At 37.7% G+C, this 17,624-nt stretch overlaps 1 protein-coding gene across 1 annotated transcript in view; it reads left to right on the forward strand.

Moving 5' to 3' along the window:
• Positions 1–17,624, forward strand: part of TRIM44 (tripartite motif containing 44) — a 95,567-nt gene that overhangs the window by 16,986 nt on the left and 60,957 nt on the right.

Genomic DNA, 17,624 nt, shown 5'->3' on the forward strand with positions numbered 1-17,624 from the left:
TTTACAAAAGACCTGCCTTAGTACCCGTTTTTACTAACTGAAAGAAATCTGAAGATTTTTACTTTTATGAAGTAAAAATAGCCTTCAGCCTTTGTTTTGCAGCGAGTCGTTATAGAGGCAGCACATACCCCTAGTAGCAAGAGTGGCCCTGCCAAGCTCCTTCCCCAAGAACTACACTCAGCATCAAGTCACCATAGGTTTGAGCTGTGTCTGTGAGCATCTGCACTTTATTTTGTGTATCCATTAGCAAGGTGTGTCCTAAGGTACCAGAAAAGCCTAAGAGAACTTCTAAAGGTGTTACACTCGGCATAGAACTGGACATAATTCAACATATTTGGTATGATTTGATAGGTTATTTTTTTGGATCTGGAACACTCAGAAATTTTTCTATATAAATTAATGGTAATTGCTTCTTCACCTTACACCAGCTTGTGAAAGTTTTCATAGAAATAGGGAAACCTGTATTTCATTCTCCTTGAGCTAAGTTCAAGGGATGTTAATGACCATCTATCTGAACACTGCATCAAGATCTAATTAAGCCTACTCATCAAAAGCAGTGTTCTAATATGCCTAGAGATAAGTCATCTATTTTTTCCCTTTCTGTATTTTATGACTTACAACATATAATCATTAATTGTTTTCCCTGAACTGCAGACAAGTGCATTTTTAATCATCCTTTACTGAGCCTTTGAGACCACTGTCCCCTGTCCATTAAATTCAGCCAAAGGCATCTGAGATACTGATCAGCTTAGTGCTGGGGACTGGAACAGGCTCCAGACCCATCCAGTGGATGTTCAGCACTCGTATCTTATCTCTTCGGCATTTCCAGGAGCCAGCTTCTACTGCAGGTGCTTTTGTCCTCACGGCCTGGAGTCTGGTCTGGGGAATGGTTAAAGCTTCTCAGCTTTCTTTATAAGGTGTTGGGAGCTGTAGGATTGATATTCTGGGAGATGCCACTCAGGGTGAGTGTGGACTAGGAACTGAACATGCCAGAGAGATTATGACTAACCCAGCCTCTCTTCTCATACCCAGAGATTTAACTGTGGTACCACCTGGTAGTGGTGTCCGCTGGCTCTGCCTGAGAGTCAAAGCGTCTCACAATTAAATTGGAAAAGGAGCATGATTATTTGACTTTTTTATATTTCCTTTTTTTCCCCTTTCATTTAAAGTTCCTCGTAAGGGGCATAAGACTAGCATTTCTTGAGCATCTCCTGAGAGCCAGGCGCTGTGCTAGGAGCCTTACATACTTAAAAAAAATTGTGGTAAAATATACATAATAAAATTTACCTTTTCAGCCATTTTTAAGTGTACAGTTCAGTGGCATTAAGTATATTCATGTTGTTGTGTAACCATCACGACCATCTATCTCCAGAACTTATTCATTATCCCAAACTGAAATTCTGTACTTATTACACACTAATTCCTGTTCCTACTCTTGCACACTTATGATTACTTCAGCAACCCTATAAAGTAGCTTATTATTGATATTATTTATATTATCGATAAGGACACTGAGACTCAGAGAGGTAGGGCCATTTGTCCCAAGTTTAGTATAATTTAGTCTGGGATTCAAACTCTGACTCCAGTGCCTGTGCTTTATCTTTTATATCATGCTGTAGACCAGCCCTAAGTCTCATCTTCCTACCATATAATCACATTTCGCCTCTGTTTTCTTATCTGAAATGCTGTGTGAGGCAGAGCCACAGACAATGACAGGCTCTTCAAAAGGTGGCCGCAGTCACCAATCTACAAAATAATTTTCATAAAGCGTTGAAAGTATTGGGGGCTCAAGTACTATTTCTTCTGTGGTAGTTAGGTTTCCAGAGGTAGAGGTTATCTTGATAGACAGAAGAAAACTGGGGTGACCTTTATCAATTTTCTTAGCTCAACGTAGAAAGATCCCTGATACAAGTTGTTTTCCTTTAGTGAGGATGAACCAAGTAATTACTAAAGATTACTGAAAGCTTTTTTTTAACCAAGTTTCTGTGGTTTCTGAGACATCAGCTATGCTGAAGGAGACAACTATATTTTCTGGTTCTGCCACACCCACATGCTCGTAGGCAGCGAAAAATGAGAGGATATATACAGATTTCACTGAGTGGCTTCTGTGCATGATTATAATACAGGTCAAGTGCTCTGGGATCCTTTATGAATGCTTGGAGTACTTCTGATGGGAAATTTGCCAAAGGTGAAAGAATTGAGTGGTCCCATGAGAGCAACTTGTGGAAACTTCAGGATTTTCCCATGATGCATCATAAACTAAACAATATTTGTTGGGATCTGACTTGATCTTGGATATATGTATACATACTCACCTCTTTTTTATCTTTTCTTTACCTTGCCCTGGATTATTTCCCACCAGTCGATTTTATTTTCAGGCCTCTTTCTACTCTGTCATATGCATCTGCTGGCTGGCTGGCTGGCTGGCTGGCTATCTATCTGTCTGTCTGTCTATCTATCTATCTATCTATCTATCTATCTATCTATCTATCTATCTATCTATCTATCTAATCTGTCTAATCTATCTAATCTAATCTATCTGGAGCCAGCATGAAGAAAGACCACCATAATTGTAGAATGACTACCAGATGACAAAGTGAGGGATGGTAAAAAATGGGACACTTAAATACATCATTTCTGCAACAAAGAAAAATTTCCCAGAAATAACTTGGTGTCTGCCAAGAAAATCCTTAAGTTTTGAGTCTGTTCTGAGTCTGTTCTGTTTTCTCTCAGAACCCCACCATCCCTTTTTAAAATTGGCCATATTTAAGAAAGGCAGAATCTCTCAAGGTTTGTGACCTGTCAATTCCTGGTACAGCAGCTTTACATAGAAACACTGATGGAATCGTGGAGCACGGAGCACTGTCTCTACCGCACTTCCTCCAGAATCTCCTAAAGCATCACAAGGCTTGATTAGTCCAGATACAAAAGTCTCCTGGGACTGAGTTAATTTTTACCTTGAAGTTTGTCAGGAAGAGTGGAAGAAGCCTAGATTAACCATTTTTTTAAATTAAAAAAATAATATATATTTATAGATTTAAAAATACAGATATCCATAAAGGAAAGGTAAAACGAATTTCCCCCTAGTTAACCACTATTAACAATTCTAGACATTTCTATGTGGAAATACATCACTAAGATCTTTTACACAAATAATATCTATGTTTTTATTACATAGAATATCTTAGTTATTTTTTGCGTGTCTATAATATAGACTTAATTCTTCTTAATAGATGCTTCACTTTGTCCAAAATATTTTTTAGATACCCTCTTTTCTTTCAGACCAGTGGTTCTTAAACTTTAGTGTACATGAAAATCACTTGGAAGATTTGTTAAAATACAGTGTTGTGCCCCACCCCCAGACTGTCTGATTTAGTGCGTTTGGAGTGGCTAGAGACTGTGGTGGGCCTTGGCTATTTTCCTTCTCTCTTATTTTGATGTGTTTCATTCTTTTTAGCAAATAGCCCTTGTAAATGAGTCCAACTGATTTCCACTTTGAAAAAAATGACATACATAATAACCTAGACTTAGAAAACAAATAAATTGAGATGAGGTAGCAAAGGAATAGGGGAGGGAAAAGGAGGTAGACTGAGCAGTCACCTCAGGCTGCCTAAGAGGACAGGATTCCTTTAAACTGTCATGTCCAACAGAGAAATAGCAAAGCCAAAAAGAAGGAAAGGGGTCCTGGTCAAGATTTAAGAGGACTCTAAGGCCCATGCCATGGTCCAGGCATGGGCTGAGTTCCAAAACTAGAGCACTGGCCAGAGACATCAAATCCCAGCCAGTAGGATTGAGCCTGAGGGTAGGAATCAGAGCCAGTGATGGTTGGTATTTAAGGACCAGATGAAGTTATGTGCATACATGTTGCTATGGTGAGCTTTGTTTTAAAGGGTGCATACCTGCAGAAATCTAGAACTTTGTTTACAAGATCGAGTGTTTACATGGTCCAGGTTGCAGACATTTTTTTCAGCCAAACTTTTTGGAAACATCTATTGCACAAAGCAGGATTTTTGTCTGTAGATTTCTTATATTTATGGTAGACTTTAGGGAAATTAAAAGATGGTTACTCTGTGTGTGAGTGTGTGTATGTGCAGAGATTTTTTAGGAAATTTAAGTGTTCTGAGTTCTTTACAGCTTTCCTTTGTGGTAACAAGGCTGTTATCTTTCAAAGTTTACTCAGAGGAAAAGTGAAGCTTGGAAAACACATCAATTCCCTTCTCTTTTTTCCTCTGCCCAGTCTCTCAGAAAGCATTGGACTAAAAGCATAACAGAAGCTCATTCAAAATAACCTTCTATCTTCTCTTTTTTTGAAAAATTATTTTTTTAATTTAGTTTCAAGTATACAGTACATTGGTTAGACATCTATATAGTTCATAAAACGATCCCCCAACTACATCCTCCCTCCCCTTACCCTCCACCTAGCCAACATACTAATGCTAACTGCATTCCCTATGCCGTGCTCCCCATCCCCGTGACCATCCATCAGCTATTAATTTGTACTTCTTTAGCCCTTTACCCCATTCTCCTAGCCCCCCCAACCCTCCTCCTCTCTGTCTGAAACCAAATTGTCCACTATATTTGTGAGTCTGTTTTTGATTAGTTTGTTCTTTTTATTCCTAAGATTCCGCATACAAATGAAATCATATAGTGTTTGTCTTTCTTTGTCTGACTTAAATACCTTCTAGGTCCATCAAAGCAATATCTTTTTCCATCCCCTTCCTTTTCATATGTAGGGGTCTTGTTTTCTTATCCTTTCAGCCACTCTATCTTTTGGTTGGAGCACTTAATTCTTTTCCATTTAAGGTACTTATTGATAGGAATATAGTTATTACCATTCTTTATTCCTGTTTTTGATACGTTTTTAATTCTTAAAGAAGTCCCTCCAACATTTCCTGTAATACTGGTTTGGTGGTGATAAATTCTTTTAGCTTATTTTTGTCTAGGAAGCACTTTATCTGTCCTTCAATTCTAAATGATAGCTTTGCTGGATAAATTGTTCTTGGTTGTATATCTTGTGTCTTCATCCTTTCGAATGTTTTTTGCCAAGCCATTCTGTCCTGCACAGTTTCTTTTGAAAAATCAGCTGCCAGTTTTATGGGTTTTCCCTTATATGTAATTATTTGTTTTTCTCTTGCTGCTTTTAATGTTCTTTCTTTGTATTTAATCTTTGCATTTTAATTATGATGTGTCTTGGTGTGGGCCTCTTTGGATCCCTGATTTTTGGAATTCTCTGAGCTTCCTGGGGTTTTAAGTCCATTTCCTTCACCAGGTTAGGGAAGTTTTCCATCATTATTTCTTCAAACAGCTGTTCAACATCTTGATTTTCTTCAGTTATGCCGATCAGAATATTTGGAGCCTTGATAGTGTCCAATATCCTCCTTAGATTATTTTTATAGTCTCGGTACCATTTTTCTTGCCATTCCGATAGAGTGTCCTGATTGGTTTTCCTGTCCTCTAGGTAGGGCATTTGATCCTCTTCTTAGTTTACTTTGTCGATTCCATTTAATAGACCTCTCATTTCAGATAATGTGTTCTTCGTTTCAGATTAGTTCCCTTTTATAATTTCCACTTCATTTTTATGTTTTTTTGTTTCTTTGTTGAAGTTCTCGCTGAGTTTATCTACACTTCCCAAAAGTTCATTGAGCATCTTTATAACTAGTGTTTTGAATTCTGCATCCATTAGATTACTTGACTCTATTATATCTGGATCTGTGTTTTTTTCTCTCATATGGTTTCTGCTTCTTTGTCTTCCCATTTTGGCTGCCTTCCCGTGTCTGTTTCTATGTACTAAGCAAAACTCCTAAGTCTCCTGGTCTTATTAGTGGGGATTTGTGAAGTAGGTGTCCAGCGGCACAGTCCTGAGAGGGGTTCAGCTGCAGGCCAAACTTAGCCCAAACCTCTATGCTTCCAGGGCCACCTGTATCTCGAATTCATACTAATCTGATAAGAAGTTATTTTTTAAAAAGTGTCTTAAAACTTGAATCAAGTGGCTCATGTTATTCTGTCTGACTGGAGTGGTATTAAATATGGAATGTGGTCATACTAATACTGCCAAAAATGTGTCAAGTGTTTTTCTTCATTTTTCTCCAGTTTCTACAGGTGTTCTTACTGAAGTGTAAACTGAAGGAATGACAACATAAAGTTAAATAGATCTGAGAATTGTTTTATTTTCTTTTATTTAGTATATATATAACTTTCCATAGATAACATTACAATCCTTTTTAATAGCTGATGTCATTAATGTGGAACAAAGCCCACTTCTTCACTCTGTTGCGCTAATCACACTATTATTAAAATGAAATATTTTGTATGTACAAATAGTAATGGATATATGCAAAGCCTATATTGAATACTTGTTGTTAGTGTCCTCTTATTCATCAGGTGCTGGTCCATGCCCTGCTCCAAGACAGAAGCATGTACTGAGGCAATGTTGAGCCAGCCACAGAAACAGAGAGTTGAGATGCCTCAGTTTTCAAGTTGATTCATTCAGAAGTGTCTCTTTGGTTAGAGTGTTAAAATTATTGACCTAGTTCTACACTTTTTATAAAGAAGTTGTAAGTAGTAATCTTGGAGGGCATGAATTGTGTTTATTTCCGAATCCTCAAGCTCTATTAGTGTGGTACCTGGCATATGGTAATAGATGTATATTATCTGTTACAACAACCTTATGAAAAGAAATATTATTTGCCCTGTTTTATATATGAGCAGTCCAAGACTTAAATGAACTAAGTTATTAGAAAGTGATGAGACCAGGACTTAATTTCATCTTTGTCTTACTCCATGTTCTTTACCTTTACATAATAGTTGAACTCAGATGAGTGTGTATATACACACACACATAGCTTGTCATCTCTAGCAATATGATTCTTCACTGATTATTTTTTCTTCACACTCTTCTTTTACCTGCCTTTACTGGATCCTGCAGCCACAGCTCCTCACAATCCTAGAGTCCCAGGACTAGAAAATGTGGAGCGATGGCAAAGGAACCATAACAGCCCAAGCACATGTAGCCCTGGCTAAATGAAGAACTCAGGCAGCTGCTTCAGTAATTTCTTCTTACTGATGGAGGACACCAAATGGGAAAAATACCTTTGCTTTTCTTGGGTCCTTTCTAGGCTCTGAGACATGGAATCCACCCAGAAGCAAATGACCCCTTTTTATCCTTCATAGTTGCTTGGACAGCAGAAAGGAAAAAAAAACAAGCTCTTTGTTCTCCTTCACCATCTTTATCAAACTATAACAACTTCCCCTTTCCCTGTCCACCAGTTATAAAAGTAATACATGTTCTCTGTTGAAAAATGTGGAAAATACAGACAAATATAAAGAAGAAAGAAAAGATCAGCCATTCTCTTATTACCCACAGTAGCTTGTAAACTTTGAATACTTTTTTAAAAATGCAGATTCTTGAGCCCTACCTAGAGCATCTACTTTGATAGTCTGAGATCTGCTTTTTAAGTATGCAGCCTGGATTATCCTGATGCATATGGTAAATACACCACACTTTGAGACACACCTATGAAAAAACTGGTTAATATTTTCGTGCTTTGCCATTTAGATAGAAAATTTCTGTGTGTGTGTGTATACATGTACATACAGATAAGTATTGTGAGTATATGTATACATATACATACAGTTTGTATGCCACTTTTATCACCTAAAATTATTCCTTACAAATGCATACATTTTTATCATTTGAATCCACTTCCATTTTTGAACTCCACTTTAGAAAACTAAAATCCTGAAGGCCCACCTGCCATTATTGCCAAATGAAAATTTCACCTAATAAGGCATTTCCGTTTTCTTCCTAATAAGCAGGTTCTGTAAGGATTTTTGTTTGTTTGTTTTTGAGACAGGTATGACAGGTTCTCCATCCCAGGCACAGTGGTAACTGAATTATTACAAAGTCAGGTACACCATTGTACAGTCAGCCCCTACACATCCATTTCACAGCATCTACCTTCCCACTGGTTGTCTCACATGATGTGACTGAATAAATATAGAGCTCAATGAGAAGCCTAAGGCCACCTGCTCCAATCCCCCCAATATTCAGATGAGGAGACTGAGAGTAAGGGTTCTTGCCTGAGGTCACCCAGGCAGTTATAGCACAGCTGGAGCAGGTTGATAGCTTTTGAACTACAGCTCTGTAGTTTTCCCAGTAAAGAGAAGTGTTGTCCATTTGACAAGGATGTGGAAAAATCGGAACCTTCATACATTTCTAGTGGGAATGTAAAATGGTGCAGTCACTTTGGAAAAACAGTTTGGCAGTTCCTCAAACATTTAAACAGAGTTGCTACATGACCCGCAATTTCATTCTTGAGTATATATCTAACAGAAATGAAAACACATGTCCATACAAACACAGCACACTTATTCATACTATCCAGAATGTGAAATGACCCAATTGATGAATGGAAAATAAAATGCAATATATTCATAAAGTGGGATATTTGGCAATAAAAAGAAATGAATTACTGATACATGCTGCAACAAGGATAACCCTGAAAAACATGCTAAGTAACCAGAAGCCAGTAACAAAATACCAAATATTGCATGATTCCATTTATATGGAATGTCCAGAATAGGCAAATTTATGGAGAAAGAAAGTAGATTTAATTGTTGCCTGGGGCCGAGGGAAATGGAGGAATGAGGTGGGGGATGATTGCTAATGGATATGCAGTTTCTTTTTGGATTGATGAAACTATTCTAAAATTGATTGTGGTGATGATTGCACAACTCTGTGAATATACTAAAAAACAGCGATTTGTATACCTGAAATGGGTGAGTTGTATGATACATGAATTATATTTTAAAAGATGGTTGAGAGAGGGGGAGGAAGGAAGAGAGAGAGAGAGAGAGATTACTGTCTGAATCAGTTTTTTCAGCCCTTCACTTGAAGTATCAACTGTGAATAGTCTTTTTTCTTTGTAGTCAGGGATGAGGGTCAGAAACCTGATGTTAGCCTCTGTCAGGGGGAGGCACTATTCCAGTTATTAAAAGCTCAGGCTCTGGAATCAGACTGCACCAGGACATGTTCCCTCTAGCATTGATAGCTATTGATTGGACAGGTCCTGTACTTAACTTCTCCATTTCTCAGGTTTTTTTGCTTTTTTCAACTGCTAAATAGGGAATAAGAATACATCATTTGGTTGTTAGGAAAATTAAATGAGGTGATCTATTTAAAGTGTTGAGTCCTACATCCTGTAAATGGTGGCTGCTGCCGGCTTTGTCCTAGTCCTGAGAACCACCCCTGCTTCCAGCAGAAGGGCAAGAGTACATGGGGGTAAGCTTTTCTTCCCCCCCCCTCCCCTGACTTCAGGAGACTTTCCAGCCCTTGTGGAGGAAAAATAAGCCACCTGTTTATAACTAACTAGATTCCATACTTGGATCAATTAACACTTCCCAGGATTAGTGACACTTATGGATTGCAGGTTTTAGAGGGCCACGGCTACCTTTTTGAGTGATAATAACATGAAAATAAATTGAGTTAAATCTCAGTAGTCGGGACCTCTTGGTGTTGCTGCCTGGCTAGCTGGCTGGCTGGCTGAATCTGTGGGTTTTGCCTGGCTTCCTTGCCTGCATTAGTTCAGTGCAGCTCTATTGCCAGTTTGAATCAAGGCAGATATATCTGTCTTGGAAGTGTGCAGCTGTGTGTCCAATAGAAACAAGGAATCAATGCAAAGAAACAATTATGTTTATTGTTATGGAGCAAACTCTCTAGCAAAACTGCCTGGTTTCAAATTAAAGGAAAAAGAAATTAAGAGTCATAAAAGAAATTAAGTGTCACATTTAAGAGACATGCTAGGAGATATATCCCCACTTTAAAGTAAACATCACTGGGATTCTTGTTCTCTCTTTATTTTCCCTACCCCTGCAGCTTTATCCTTTGGCTGTTCTCTTTCTGCTGGAGCCCAAAGGTCCTCACTGAAGGACTGTGGAAACCAACTCCAGGCATTTTAAAACTAGGGTGGACATGGTTTCTGAGCTACCTAGTGGGCTGGAACATTGCTGGAAAGCAAAGGGATTGAGCTTTACATGACTTAATAAAATTAACACATTGTGATGTCCTCTCCCTGCTCCAGCTCCTCTGCACTGATAGGAGACTTGATAATTAACTGCCAAAGCTTGAAGAGCCGATTACCCAGCCAATGTGGAGAGAGGAGTGGAGCTGTCAGGACTCCCCATAGCAGCCATGCTTCACGTTTCCAGTGCAGGATTGTATTTGACATTTAATTTAGAGCCTGGGTACCTAGATCTAAAACTTTACTGTGATAATAGTGACAAAAACCATCCAGACTTTTGTTTAAAGGCCTACGTCTCTCCTGTCCCCCTTTCTTCCCTTTTCCTGTTAGTTCAGCCATTTGTTCATCAGTTTGCTCAAGGAAAAAGGTGGTTTGGTTTTTTTAAAGATCTTGAAGCTAAAACTATACGTTGTAACTCTTCAGTCTACCTCAGGTTTATATGCAGATGCTTGTGTATATATTAAGTCTCCCCTCCTTATTCACAGGGGTTTTTTGTTCCGAGACCCCCGTGGATACCAAAATTCAGAGGATGTTCAAGTAACTTATATGAAATAGTGTAGTATTTGCATATAGTCTACACATATCCTCCAGTATACTTTAAATCATTTCTAGAGTATTTACCTAATTCAATATAAAAGCTATGTAAAGAGTTGTTATAGTGCACCTCATTTTATTGTGGCTCACTTTATTGTGTGTCACAGACGTTGCATTTTTTTACAAATTGAAGACAAGACTTACCACCAGCAAAAAGATTACGTATTAGTTGCTTTATTGCAGTGGTCTGGAACCAAATCTGCAACATCTCCAAGGTATGCCTGTATTCTTTAGGAAATAATGACAAGAAAAAAGTCTGTACATGTTCTGTACCAACTCAACCATCACAAGTTTAACCACATAGTACATATCAGCAGCAACATAACTTTTTTCCCCCCAATATTTTTAATCTGTGGTTGGTTGAATCCATGGATGCAGAACCCTAGATATAGAGGACCGACTGTAAACAGAAAATATGAGAATGATGCTGTTCCCCTGATTGACTCTACATTTAGCCAAAGGGCAAAACCCATCAGGTCTTTGCAGCTGTGTGGAGAAAGAACTTCCATTCAACCCGGTGATCCAATTATTGACCATCCCCTTATTGAATCGCTTTTGTTTATTTCTGTAGCCGATGGAATATTCTATGATACCACCTAATTCCTAACTCATCCTGGTTAGACACAATCCCCATTTTACAGATGAAGAAACAAAGACTTAAGAGATTTAATGGCTTGTCCAGGGCCACAGAGCTAATGATGCCAATAAATTGCCTTTCTATGATCATTATGTAGAATTAGTTATAGTTATAGAAAGTTATTAACTTTATACCTATGGAAGACATGTTGGGGATGGAATACCAATATAGAATTTGTTAAGACTTGCAGGGGAAAAACTTATTTTGAGTATGAGATGCTTTACTTTTATGGTAAAAGAACACAGACATTAGAGTCAGATGATGTAAGTCTATATACTAGCACTTATTACCTGTATCACTTGATTTGTATGAGCCTTCAGTTCATCTATAAAATAGGACCAGTCATATTACATCTTCATTAGTGGGTACCCTGAAAACAGAAACTTTGTGAAGGAAATAACATATGGTGGATGATGATTGGTATTATGGTTTTTGGGGTCCTGAAAAATGTTTTAGCAACTGTAGTTAAACATACGCTGTGGTTCTTAGGTAAGCAGATTGTTAACTGCTCAGGGGGGTGTAATAGAGTTTCAGTCTGCAAAAGAGAAATACAGTAAGTCCTCAATTAACGCCATCAATAGGTTCTGCAATTTTAAGCAAAATGACATTTAACGAGACAAATTTTACCATAGGCTATCAGATATAAACAAGAGTTAAGTTCCTTTGTCATCTCAACATTATAATGAAAAAATGTTTGAAGACCTGCTATATAATAGAGGCAAGTTGTGAGATCGAGGAGTTGACTGTACTGCAGACTAGGTGTAAGTGCTGAGGAGCAGAATGTTTCCTAGCCTCCCTGTGCTCTCTACTTTCCTTCTGTATCATTGGCATAGACTGTATTTAATCTTGTCAAACAGAAAAGACAACCGTTATTCCCTGACAGCCTGTGGCCATTTACTGAAACTGAGACAAGGAGCCCGAGATTGACATCCTTACTCTTTAGTGCTTAGGATTGTAACAGGTTCTGGAGAGGATGCTGGGTATCTCAGGGACTCCTCCTTCTACTTTAGGGAATTAGAATCTGTACACCCAAGTATGTAGTCTTTCTCTAAGAAAACTAATTAGGGACTCTCTATCTGCGAGAGCTCAGTGGGAACCATATGAAAAGCACTTGATAATGTTCATAGGTAATGTTCATGAATACTGTTGTCTGGATCAAAAGAACAGTTCTGGCTGATGTTCCTGTGTGCTCAGAGAGTACTAAATTCTTTCCACATATTTTGTATCTGAGAATAGTATTATTCCCTGTATTTTATGAATGAAGAAACTCCTGCCTTTCTAAGCTTCAGAAACATCAAGTTCTCAGAGCCAATACTGAAACCTTTCTCTACCACAGAAAACTCTATGAGCTTTACTGTTTTGACTCTCAAAAAGCTTGAGACCTACACCTCAGCACCCTTTCCTGAGTATTCCTGTTGGTGAGCAGTTGTTTGGGTTCTACAGTTTTAATAGTTTACAAATAGCTGTGGCTTTGCAGGGAAGGTGTTTAGGTAGAGAATGGAATGGAGATGGGGGTGGGGCCTGTTTTAAAATTAATCTTCAGCAAATAAAATAGCCTTTCTTTGTATATTAAAGTCTAAGAAGCTTAAAATAGTATATTTTCTGTTTAATTGTCCCTTGAAACTTTTGTTGCTGGTTTCCACCTCCCACCTCCTGCATGATAATTCCTGAGGCAGAAGCTGTCCTTCTAGTTTGTGCCTAGGTTAAGGTGAAAAGAAATCAAGAAAACAAGTGAAATAGCAGTTCTTAGACTTATTCTCATTTGTTACAGGCCCCAGGTATCTCTGGGGACTCCCTCTTCTACTTTCACATTTTTATAGGGGGGGTCACTTAGGATTATTTTCCTGTTCACTCCGGAAACGTGTTGCTCAGAAGTTCATGATTGCTTTCTTTATTGCTACCCTTAAGTCCAACAAAGAGAGAAGCATCTTAAGAGCAAGTAGTAGTATTGATTCAGAGTGAGCCCAGCATCCCATTGAACTGTTCTCTGGTGTATCCAGTTCAGTGCCATCACACTGGGTTACACATCAAGTTGTCATGACAATAGAGTCATAGCAACTGACAGCATGAACAAGCAGCCCTGGGAGGGGAGGTTGCTGGGCAATGATTCTATAACCATAGCTGTTAGATCCCCATCTCTCTCACTAAGCACTGCTTGTCAGTCTGCTATGACCCCTCTCTCTCAGATGACTAGGGGCACACAGTGGCTATCCGCTTCACAGCTGATTAACATATTCAATTCGAGTGTTTCTTAGGATCTTTCAAATACAAAGCCTCTAGGAAACATGATCCTGAGCCTTTGATATGTGTATGCATGTGACCATGTATATTCATGTCTATGTGGGGGAGGGAAAACCATGGAAGGGAGGAAATACAGAAGAATCATGTTGCAGGGTCATATGTTAAAGAATATTATAGCACTTAGGTTCTAGTGCCAAAATTTGTCTCAGGAGGAAGCACTCTGATAGAAATAGAGGAAGGCTGGAGTATTCTGACTGAAATACGGGGTTTCTATCTCAGAGAATGTTATTCTGAGAGTCAAAGGTACAAGCGAAGCTGAGTATGTAAGACAAAAATAAGGTCTGAACACCAAGGAGGAGGGAGTGACAGCACGAGTAGTTAGTTACTAAGTATGAAGGACAAAAGGTGGGATTTGAGGTCAAGATTAGCCAAGAATTCATGGCCAAGTGGAGATAAGAGAGAGCACTGGCCTAGAACAAGGTGGAGGGAGGACCAAGATTCTAAACAGTTTCTTTAAATTACCCAGAAACTCTTTGTGACTTAGAATTTTGTTTCAGCAAGTTAGTGGTTCAGGTGAGAGTAGGTTTGGGTTAAAGAGCCTAGGTTGATTAGGCAGATGATGTTGAGCATCTTTCCTGGGCTTGTTTGCCATCTGTATGTCTCCTTTGGTGAAATGTCTGTTCAGGTCTTTGGCCCATTTTTAAATTAACTTATTTGTTTTCTTACTTTTGAGTTTTAAGAGTTCTTTGCATATTTTGCATATTTTGGATAACAGTCTTTTATCAGATGTATCTTTCGCAAATATTTTCTCCTGTCTGTAGTTTGTCTTCTCAGTCTCTTAACAGTTTCTTTCACAGATAGATTTTTAATTTTAACATAGTCCAGCTTATCAATTATTTTTTTCATGGATAATGTCTTTGAAATTATATCTAAAAAGTTGTCATACCCAAGGTCATCTAGATTTTCTTCTATGTTATCTTTTAGAAGTTTTTATCGTTTTGCATTTTATATTTAGGTCTGTGATCTATTTTGAGTTAAATTTTGTGAAAGATGTCAGTCTATGGCCAGTTGTTTCAGCACAATTTGTTAAAAAGACTCTTTTCACTGTTGCCTTACCTCTGCTCCTTTGCTCAAGATCAGTTGACTATATTTATGTACATCTATATCTGGGCTCTCTACCGATACATTCATTATTTAACCCAACCACACTGTCTTGATTACTGTAGCTTCATAGTAAGTCTTGAAGTGGAGTAGTGTCAGGTAGTGTCAGTCCTCTAACTTTGTTCTTCTCCAATATTGTGTTGACTGATCGGGTTTTTTGCCTCTCTATCTAAACTTTAGAATCAGTTCGTCAATATCCACGAAATAACCTGCTGAGATTTTAATTGGGATTGCACTGAATCTGCCGATTGAGTCGGGAAGAACTGACATCTTGACAATAGTTAGTCTTCTATCTATGAATAAAGACAATCTTTATATTTATTTAGTTCTTCCTTGCTTTCTTTCATCAGAGTTTTGTAGTTCTCATAGATTTCATATATATTTTATTAGTTTTATACCTAAATATTTCATTTTTTGGTGCTAATGTAAATGGTATTGTGTTTTTAAATTCAAATTTAATTTGTTCATTGCTGGTATATAAGAAAGTGATTGACTTTTGTATACAATAGTCCCCCTTATCTGTGGTTTCACTTTCTGCAAGTTTCAGTTACCTATGGTCAAAAATATTAAATGAAAAATTCCAATAATAAACAAATCGTAAGTTTTAAGTTGTCTGCCATTCTGAGTAGAGTAATGAAGTCTCACACTATCCTGCTTGGGAAGTGAATCATCCCTTTGTCCAGTGTATCCATACTGTATCCACTGCTCACTGTTAGTCACTTAGTAGCCATCTTAGTTATCAGGTCAGTTATCAAAGAGGGAAACCACATTCACATAATTTGTTTTACAGTATATAGTTATAATTATTCTATTTTTATTATTATTGTTAATTTATTTCTGTACCTAATTTATAAATTAAACTTTCTCATAGCTATGTATATATAGGAGAAAACACAGTGTATATAGGGTTCAGTATTGTCCATGGTTTTAGGCATCCACTGGGGATCATGAACACATCCTCTATGGAAAAGGGGGGACTGCTGTATTAACTTTGTATCTGCTATAATAGCTTATTAATTTCAGGAATTTTTTGTATATTCTTTTGAATTTTCTACACACATGATCTTATTTGTGACCAAAGACAGCTGTATTTATACCTTCCCAAACTGTAAACCTTTTATTTTCTTTATCTGTCTTATTTCATTAGGTAGGGTTTTCAGTACGATGTTGAAAAGGAGTAGTGAGAGGATACATCCTTACCTTGTTCCTGATGTTAGCAGGAAAACTAGTTTCTCACCATTAAGTTTGATGTTAGCTATAGATTTTTTGTAGATGTTTTTATGAAGTTGAGAAAGTTCTCTATTCCTAGGTTGCAGGGTTATCATAAATAGATGTTAGATTTTGTTAAATGTTCTTTCTGCACCTATTAATATGATCATATGATTTTTTTCTTCTTTAGCTTGTTGACGTGATGGATTATATGAACTCTTTTTCATATGTTGAACCAGCCTTGCATCCCTGGTATAAACCTTACCTGGTTGTTGTGTATAATTCTTTTTATACATTGTTGGATTCAATTTGCTATTATTTTATTGAGGAGTTAATTTTTTTCTTTGAGCCACACTTGTAGAAGTAATTGTTGTTAAAGAATAAATAAGTTTTACACTTTATAGAAAATTCAGATAGAAAAGTAAAAAAAGTACTTAATGCCATCACTCAGAGATAGCTACTTCACCATTTTGGCATATTTCTTATAGTCTTTTATAATAGAAATAATAACAGCAATAAATATCATTATTACTTCATTGAGTGACTGCTTGAAGTAACTAAGTAATAACTGAGGTAGAAATCCCATGGTGCTCTGTTAACAAAATGAGGCTGATGAAAGGAGGAAAGAGGATACAAATGACTGCTTTTGTCTAGAGGCTTCTGATTAAGATGAGAAAAATGGTTTAAGGAAGAGATTAAATGTTCACTTTAATAACCTTTTCTCCACCCTTCTGAACACCCCATTGTAAACTCAGCAATTCAGGCTTCTGACCAGGTTCTCAGGATAATGTTTGACAGCACTGAGAATGTTGATAATGAAATGTAGTTCATAGTTCATGTTTGCTGTGTTCCTAGGCTCCTGGTTAATTTTCAAGCCTTAGGAATGTGCAGTTGTTTTACTCACCAAGAGTGGGTTTTCCACTCATAGACAAAAGACACAAGAAATGGGAAGTTTAGCTATCCACCGAGAAAGGACTCTGCCCTCCTGGTTGCTGATGAAGCTCTTCCCTTGCCTGTCTTCACTGGAGCCTGGCAGAGATTTGGAAGGAGCTCTCTTGGAGTAAAATGCTCAAATAAACGCTGGCAGCTATACAGAATCCTTAATTTTGAGATTCCCAATTTGAAAGTTTCCATGGACACTGGCATGCTGGGAGTGCAATGGGCTGTCGGAGTGAGGCTAGGTTGTAGTATCTGAAAAGGTTTTCTGCTTTTTTATTTTTTTATTTTAGAATAGTAGCCATTCAAACGAAAAAAAGAGGAGTAAACATGGACCTTTTGACCTGTTGAGAAGGTAGTTAGAGCCTTCATAGTCTGTTTCATGGAGTCCAAAAATTTGGGGGTCATTTTTAGAGTAGGCTGCTTTAAACCTTGCAGGAAATTTTGCTAATAGAATATGCATTTCTGAAATTTCCAGTCAGTGTAAACTCTGATGCTTTTCTTTTATGTAGCATCCTGCTCCTGATCTTGTTCCATCTTTCTCAGTGTATTTCAGTAACACTTTTTTGGAACAAATCTTTCTTAAGCCTTGATACTTTCTAGCTAGTATGCTTGTTTCTTGTGATCTGCCTATAATAGAAAAGTAAATAAAACCTTGGTTTCCGTAGGCCAGCTAGCTAGGAGTTAATGGCTTCTAGCCCATGTCGAGCATATTGAATGGTGTTGTTTTTAAGTACAAGCTCTTAATTCAGGGTTTTATGTGTTTAATTATGTATGTGTAAAGTGCCACTTGGATGTCTCTTGGGTCCAGCCTAGCTTGGAAATAT

The sequence above is a fragment of the Rousettus aegyptiacus genome, unplaced genomic scaffold, assembly GCF_014176215.1.
Source record: "Rousettus aegyptiacus isolate mRouAeg1 unplaced genomic scaffold, mRouAeg1.p scaffold_m13_p_5, whole genome shotgun sequence".
NCBI lineage: Eukaryota > Metazoa > Chordata > Mammalia > Chiroptera > Pteropodidae > Rousettus > Rousettus aegyptiacus.